This window comes from Mercurialis annua, linkage group LG3, assembly GCF_937616625.2.
Source record: "Mercurialis annua linkage group LG3, ddMerAnnu1.2, whole genome shotgun sequence".
Taxonomy (NCBI): Eukaryota; Viridiplantae; Streptophyta; class Magnoliopsida; order Malpighiales; family Euphorbiaceae; genus Mercurialis; species Mercurialis annua.
The window spans coordinates 24,956,528-24,962,809 of record NC_065572.1 but is presented as its reverse complement, the minus strand read 5'-3'; the positions used below and the strand labels follow the sequence as shown (position 1 = coordinate 24,962,809).

General features: G+C 30.8%; 1 long non-coding RNA gene across 1 annotated transcript; it reads right to left on the bottom strand.

Moving 5' to 3' along the window:
• Nucleotides 1-1,820: 1,820 nt before the first annotated feature.
• LOC126675270 (uncharacterized) lies at nt 1,821-4,356 on the bottom strand. Its single transcript, XR_007639722.2, has 3 exons — nt 4,113-4,356; nt 2,614-2,692; nt 1,821-2,049 (listed from the first exon to the last, which is right to left on the bottom strand). It is a non-coding gene; the product is annotated as an uncharacterized LOC126675270 (long non-coding RNA).
• Nucleotides 4,357-6,282: the final 1,926 nt, after the last annotated feature.

Below are 6,282 nucleotides of genomic sequence, written 5' to 3'. Positions count from 1 at the left end.
AAACATTACAAAAAAATATCCAAACATTTCACCTTTTTAGTAATTTATGCCAAACGTTTACAAACGTTACGAAACAAATAAAAATGTTTCACCTTTTTAGCGATTGAAGGCAAATGTTTACAAAAGTTACGAAACAAATCCAAAAGTTTCACCTTTTTAGCGATCTAAGCAAAACAATTACAAATGTTACGAAACAAATCCAAACGTTTCACCTTTTTAGTGCTTTAAGCCAAACGTCTACAAAGGTTACGAAACAAATATAAATGAGTTACCTTTTTAGCAATTTAAGCCAAGAATTTACAAACGTTACGAAACAAATCCAAGCGTTGCACCGTTTTAGAAATTTAAGCCAAATGTTTACAAACGTTACGAAACAAATCCAAACGTTTCACCTTTTTAACGATTAGAACTAAAAGTTTACAAAATTTACGAAACAAATCCAAGAGTTTCCCCTTTTTATCGATTTAACCAAATGTTTACAAACGTTACTTAACAAATCCAAAAGTTTCACCTTTTCAGTGATTTAAGCCAAAAGTTTACAAACGTTACGAAAGAAATCCAAACGATTCACCTCTTTGTGATTTAAGCCAAACGTTTACAAACGTTACGAAACAATTCCAAACGTTTCTCCTTTTTAGCAATTTAAGTCAAACGTTTACAAACGTTACGAAACAAATCCAAATGTTTCCACTTTTTTGCGATTTAAGCCCAACGTTTACAAACGTTACGAAACAAAACCAAACGTGTCACATTTTTATCGATTTAAGCAAAACGTTTACAAACATTAAGGAGCAAAACCAAACGTCTCACATTTTTAGCGATTTAAGCCAAACATTTACAAACTTACGAAACAAATTCAAGTGTTTAACCTTTTTAGCGATTTAAGCCAAACGTTTACAAAAGTTACGAACAAATCCAAGCGTTTCACCTTTTCAGCAATTTAAGTCAAACGTTTACAAAAGTTACAAAACAAATCCAAAAGTTTCATCTTTTTTGCTATTTAAGCCAAACATTTACAAATGTTACAAAAAAAAAACAAAATGTTTAACCTTTTTAGCAATTTAAGCCAAATATTTAAAACGTTACGAAATAAATCCAAACTTTTACAAACATTACGGAACAAACCGTTTCACGTTTTTAGCATTTTAAGCCAAACATTTACAAACATTACAAACGTTTCACCTTTTTAGCTATTGAAGCCAAACCTTTACAAACGTTACGAAACAAATCCAAGCATTTTCCCATTTTAGCAATTTATGACAAACGTTTATAAAGGTTACGAAATAAAACCAAACGTTTACAAACGTTACGAAACAAATTCAAACGTTTACAAACGTTACAAAACAAATCCAAACATTTCCCGATTTTAGCTATTTAAGACAGACGTTTACAAACGTTACAAAACAAATCCAAATGTTTCACTTTTTAGCAATTTAAGCCAAACGTTTACAAACGTTACGAAACAAATACAAACGGTTACAAAGATTACGGAACAAAAACAAATTTCACATTTTTAGCAATTTAAGCCAAACGTTAACAAACGTTGGCAAACAAATTCAAACGTTTCACCTTTTTAGCTGTCACGACCTGAAATCTCGGGCCGAGACCGGCACTAGGGAATGGGAGTGGTAGCTCCGAAACCCGTAGCAAGCCTAAATTTCACTATAAATTTTTTTGCGTTTTAAAAACATTATATGAGTTATAAAACAGTTTTCAGAAAAAAAAACTGGCAATATAACATCTGAAAACAGAGCAACCTATTACAAGTATCACAAACCACCCTGTAAGAAACATGACGACATCATGATATACAAACACGGTATCAGTGATACTCGATAAACCATTTAGTTAAACAACTACTACACAGTAACCGTAAATAATATACAAACAATAGTAGTTTCAAAATCAGAGTTTGTACAGCAAAACAAGACCTCTAAACTACTAGACTACTGCGGCTCTAGAATTAAATTAATTATTTTTGTTTACATTTCAAATACGTCGACTTCCGGAAGAAAAAGTGGAAGTTCGATCACGCAAAATACTATGTACCTGAAATGTGGGAAAAACAACGGGTCAGTGAAAACTGAGTGAGTTTACAAAATTACTAATGAACATTAAATAAAATAAAATCGCATGTAAAATTATTTATATAATACAGCCAGATAGTTGATCCGAATGAAACCCTAAACCTCGAATTATATATCACAACATGCTATAATCCACAATATACTATCCAAGAAGTCTGGACCGTGCATATGGGACCATCGTCACAAACATTCACTTATTTTACAGTATCCGGGCCGTGCACATGGGACCGTCGCCTCAGATCTGTATCAGGGTCTGGGCCGTGCACATGGGAGCATCGCCTCAGATTTTCCCCCGCTATGTCTAGGCCGTGCACATGGGACCATCGCCACAGACATTTAATTAATCAATGCTTAATTCTAATAAGATACTACTGATGATCACACAGTCCTATTGCCGCTCAATAAGAAAGCACGTTCCATCGGATCTATATCAGTTTTAAATAATATATGCAGTTGGATTTAAAATAAATATTCAGAAACTTAAACAATGTTGCAATAATATTCAAAAGTAAAAATGCAAACTCACAGTCCACCGCTATTTTCCAAAATAATACTCTCTTACTGCTGCTGCAATTCTGACCCTGGGATTCGCGAACTCGCCAAATCTAAATATAAATTATTCGTTAATAATTATAAAATAAATCATGCTTAACTCTAGAGTTGACTCTAGCCTCGCACTATAATCAAACACACAAAACTTTAGACTTCTGCTCCTTTTAAAATTATTAAATCGTTTATCAACTTGAGTTCTGATTTTTAAAATATATTTTTTATATATTTTCGTCGACCAAATTCATAAATTCTAGGTTCGACGTTTACATCTCAATTTGTTTTCTTGTAAACATAAATTACAATTATAACCTGTCGGCCGAAATCTCATGCTCCCCAAGCCCGGTTATTTATATTCCATTATAATAATTAGTTTCCGAATATAAGACTTTACTTTAAAATAAAATAACAATACATTTCTTAGAACTCAACATTTATAATAGGAATTACCTAAACTTACTAGTTCTAAATTTATATCAACCATCAATACGTAATCTAGTTTTATAATTTAGAATAATATATCCAAACTTAATTCGCGAGTAATCTAATTATATATAATCAATTGATAATCAATAATTTGAAAACTTAGGCTGTAAAAAGTATTTTAGCTTATCAATTAGAGGTACCACCCACATTTTCTTTTGCTTGTAATGGATGCTTTAATTAGCTTAGTTTTTAGGACCATTTATTCTTTGAAACCCCCAATTTAAAAAAAAGATCATAAACATGAATTTGATTAGTTCAAATCAGTTACAACAACTTTTAAAAAGAAAAGTCATTTATTATCTATGAAACATAACCAATGGCTAAATTTTTAATCACACATAAAATAGATATTTCCACTTTTAATTCCTGCATTTTTTTTTTGTGTTATAATCATTTCTTCTATAATTAGTCTAACTTAATTGATATTACATGATTTCCAGCACCTTTCATAATAGTCTTCTTCTTCACCTAAACTTCAAAATTCACAATTCAAGTACAACATAACATCCAATAAAATTTTCTAATTGAACTCATGAACATCCATAACAACGTCAACTCTGTATCTCAACATACTTCCATGATTCACAACTAAAATTTATATTCTTAAAATTAACTTTTACCTTCAAGATATTAAAGACCCACAGTACAGAAATGATAAGGAATCTTGAAGAGTTTCTCTAAAATATGAAGAACCACTTCTCAAAATTGACCGTCCAAAATTTTGAATCTGTCATTTCCCTTCCTTTCCAACAACTCAGCCATAACTCTATCTCTTACACTAACCTCCTCCTTTTCCTTATTAATATAAGACTTCTAGATTTTATTTTTGTAAGCTCAGAGCTTAGAAAAGAGCTTCTGAGTTTTAAAATTGAGAGATGATGAATTCACAACAAAACGACTATAACCAAACAATCACTCTAAAATTTCAATTAATTTAACTCTAAAATTGCAATCAAAGTATCAAATAAACCATTATTTCCTTATATGTACCTCGCTTTCTTCAAGATTCAATTGATAGGTTAGGAGACACTTCGTGAACTCAATCGTCCAATTCGATTCCGCCGTCGATTATACTCACCGGTCGATGATTTGAAGCTTCCGTTGATAAATTGATTATTAAAGATGATGGATTTTAATATTTCTTGGTGTTTCGACGAAGAAATTCGTTAAGAATTTGAAACCTAGGGTTTAGTTTTGATTGTTAATGAAGAACAAAAGAGAGCAGGAGAAATAATGAAAGATAACCCAACTTTGGGCTATTTCAAGTCTTATTTCCCGTTTTTTTTTAAATTTCATTAAAATGATTAAAAGTTCACTAAGACCTTTACTACTAATTCAATTTCCCTTAAAAAAATATTTTAATTTTAATTAATCAAACACTTAAAATTTGAAATTTGAATTTTTAACATTATTTTTAAAAATAAACTCCAAAATTATTCCGATAAATTTTCTTAGTCCAATTTAATATTTAATTCCACTTTTTCAATTAAAAATATAGCTTATGTGGCAAAACTGACAATTAAAAAATACGGGGTATTACATTAGCGATTGAATCCAAACGTTTACAAACGTTAAGAAACAAATCCAAACGTTTCCCCATTTTAGCAATTTAAGTCAAACGTTTATAAACGTTATAAAACAAAACAAAACATCTACAAACGTTACAAAACAAATCCAAATTTTTACAAACGTTATGAAACAAATTTAAACGTTTTCACATTTTAGTGATTTAAGCCAAACATTTAAAACATTACGAAAAAATATCCAAACATTTCACCTTTTTAGCAATTTATGCCAAACGTTTACAAACATTACGAAACAAATCCAAACATTTCACCTTTTTAGCGATTGAAGCCAAATGTTTGCAAACGTTACGAAACAAATTCAAATGTTTCACCTTTTTAGCGATCTAAGCCAAACATTATAAAAGTTACGAAACAAATCCAAACGTTTCACCTTTTTAGTGATTTAAGCCAAACATTTACAAAGGTTACGAAACTAATATAAATGTTTTACCTTTTTAGCAATTTAAGCCAAGCGTTTACAAACGTTGCGGAAAAAATCCAAGCGTTGCACCTTTTTAGAAATTTAAGCCAAACGTTTACAAACGTTACGAAACAAATCCAAATATTTCACCTTTGTACCGATTAGAGCCAAATGTTTACAAAAGTTACGAAACAAATCCAAAAATTTCCCCTTTTTAGGGATTTAAGCCAAACGTTTACAAACGTTACTTAACAAATCCAAACGTTTCACCTTTTTAGCGATTTTAAGCCAAACGTTTACAAATGTTACGAAACCAATCAAAATGTTTCACCTTTTTAGCGATTTAAGCCGAACGTTTACAAAGGTTATGAAACAATGACAAATATTTCACCTTTTTAGCGATTTAAGCCAAACGTTTAAAACGTTACGAAAAAAATCCAAACATTTCTCCTTTTTACCGATTTATGCCAAACGTTAACGAACGTTATGAAACAAATCCAAACGTTTCACCTTTTTAGGGATTGAAGCCAAACATTTACAAACGTTACGAAACAAATCCAAACGTTTCATCTTTTTAGCGATTTAAGCCGAATGTTTACAAACGTTACGAAACAAATCCAAACGTTTCACGTTTTTAGCGATTTAAGCCGAACGTTTACAAACGTTACAAAACTAAACCAATCATTTAACCTTTTTAGCAATGTAAAGCAAAGGTTTACAAACGTTACGAAATAAATCCAAATGTTTCCCCATTTTAGCGATTTAAGACAAACGTTTAAAACGTTACGAAACAAATCAAAACATTTCACCTTTTTAGCGATTTATGCCAAACGTTTACGAACGTTACGAAACAAATTCAAATGTTTCACCTTTTTAGCGATCTAAGCCAAACATTACAAACGTTACGAAACAAATCCTAACGTTTCACCTTTTTAGTGATTTAAGCCAAATGTTCACAAAGGTTACGAAACTAATATAAATGTTTTACCTTTTTAGCAATTTAAGCCAAGCGTTTACAAACGTTGCGAAACAAATCCAAGCGTTGCACCTTTTTAGAAATATAAGCCAAACGTTTACAAACGTTACAAAACAAATCAAAACGTTTCACCTTTTTACCGATTAGAGCCAAACGTTTACAAAAGTTACGAAACAAATCCAAAAATTTCCCCTTTTT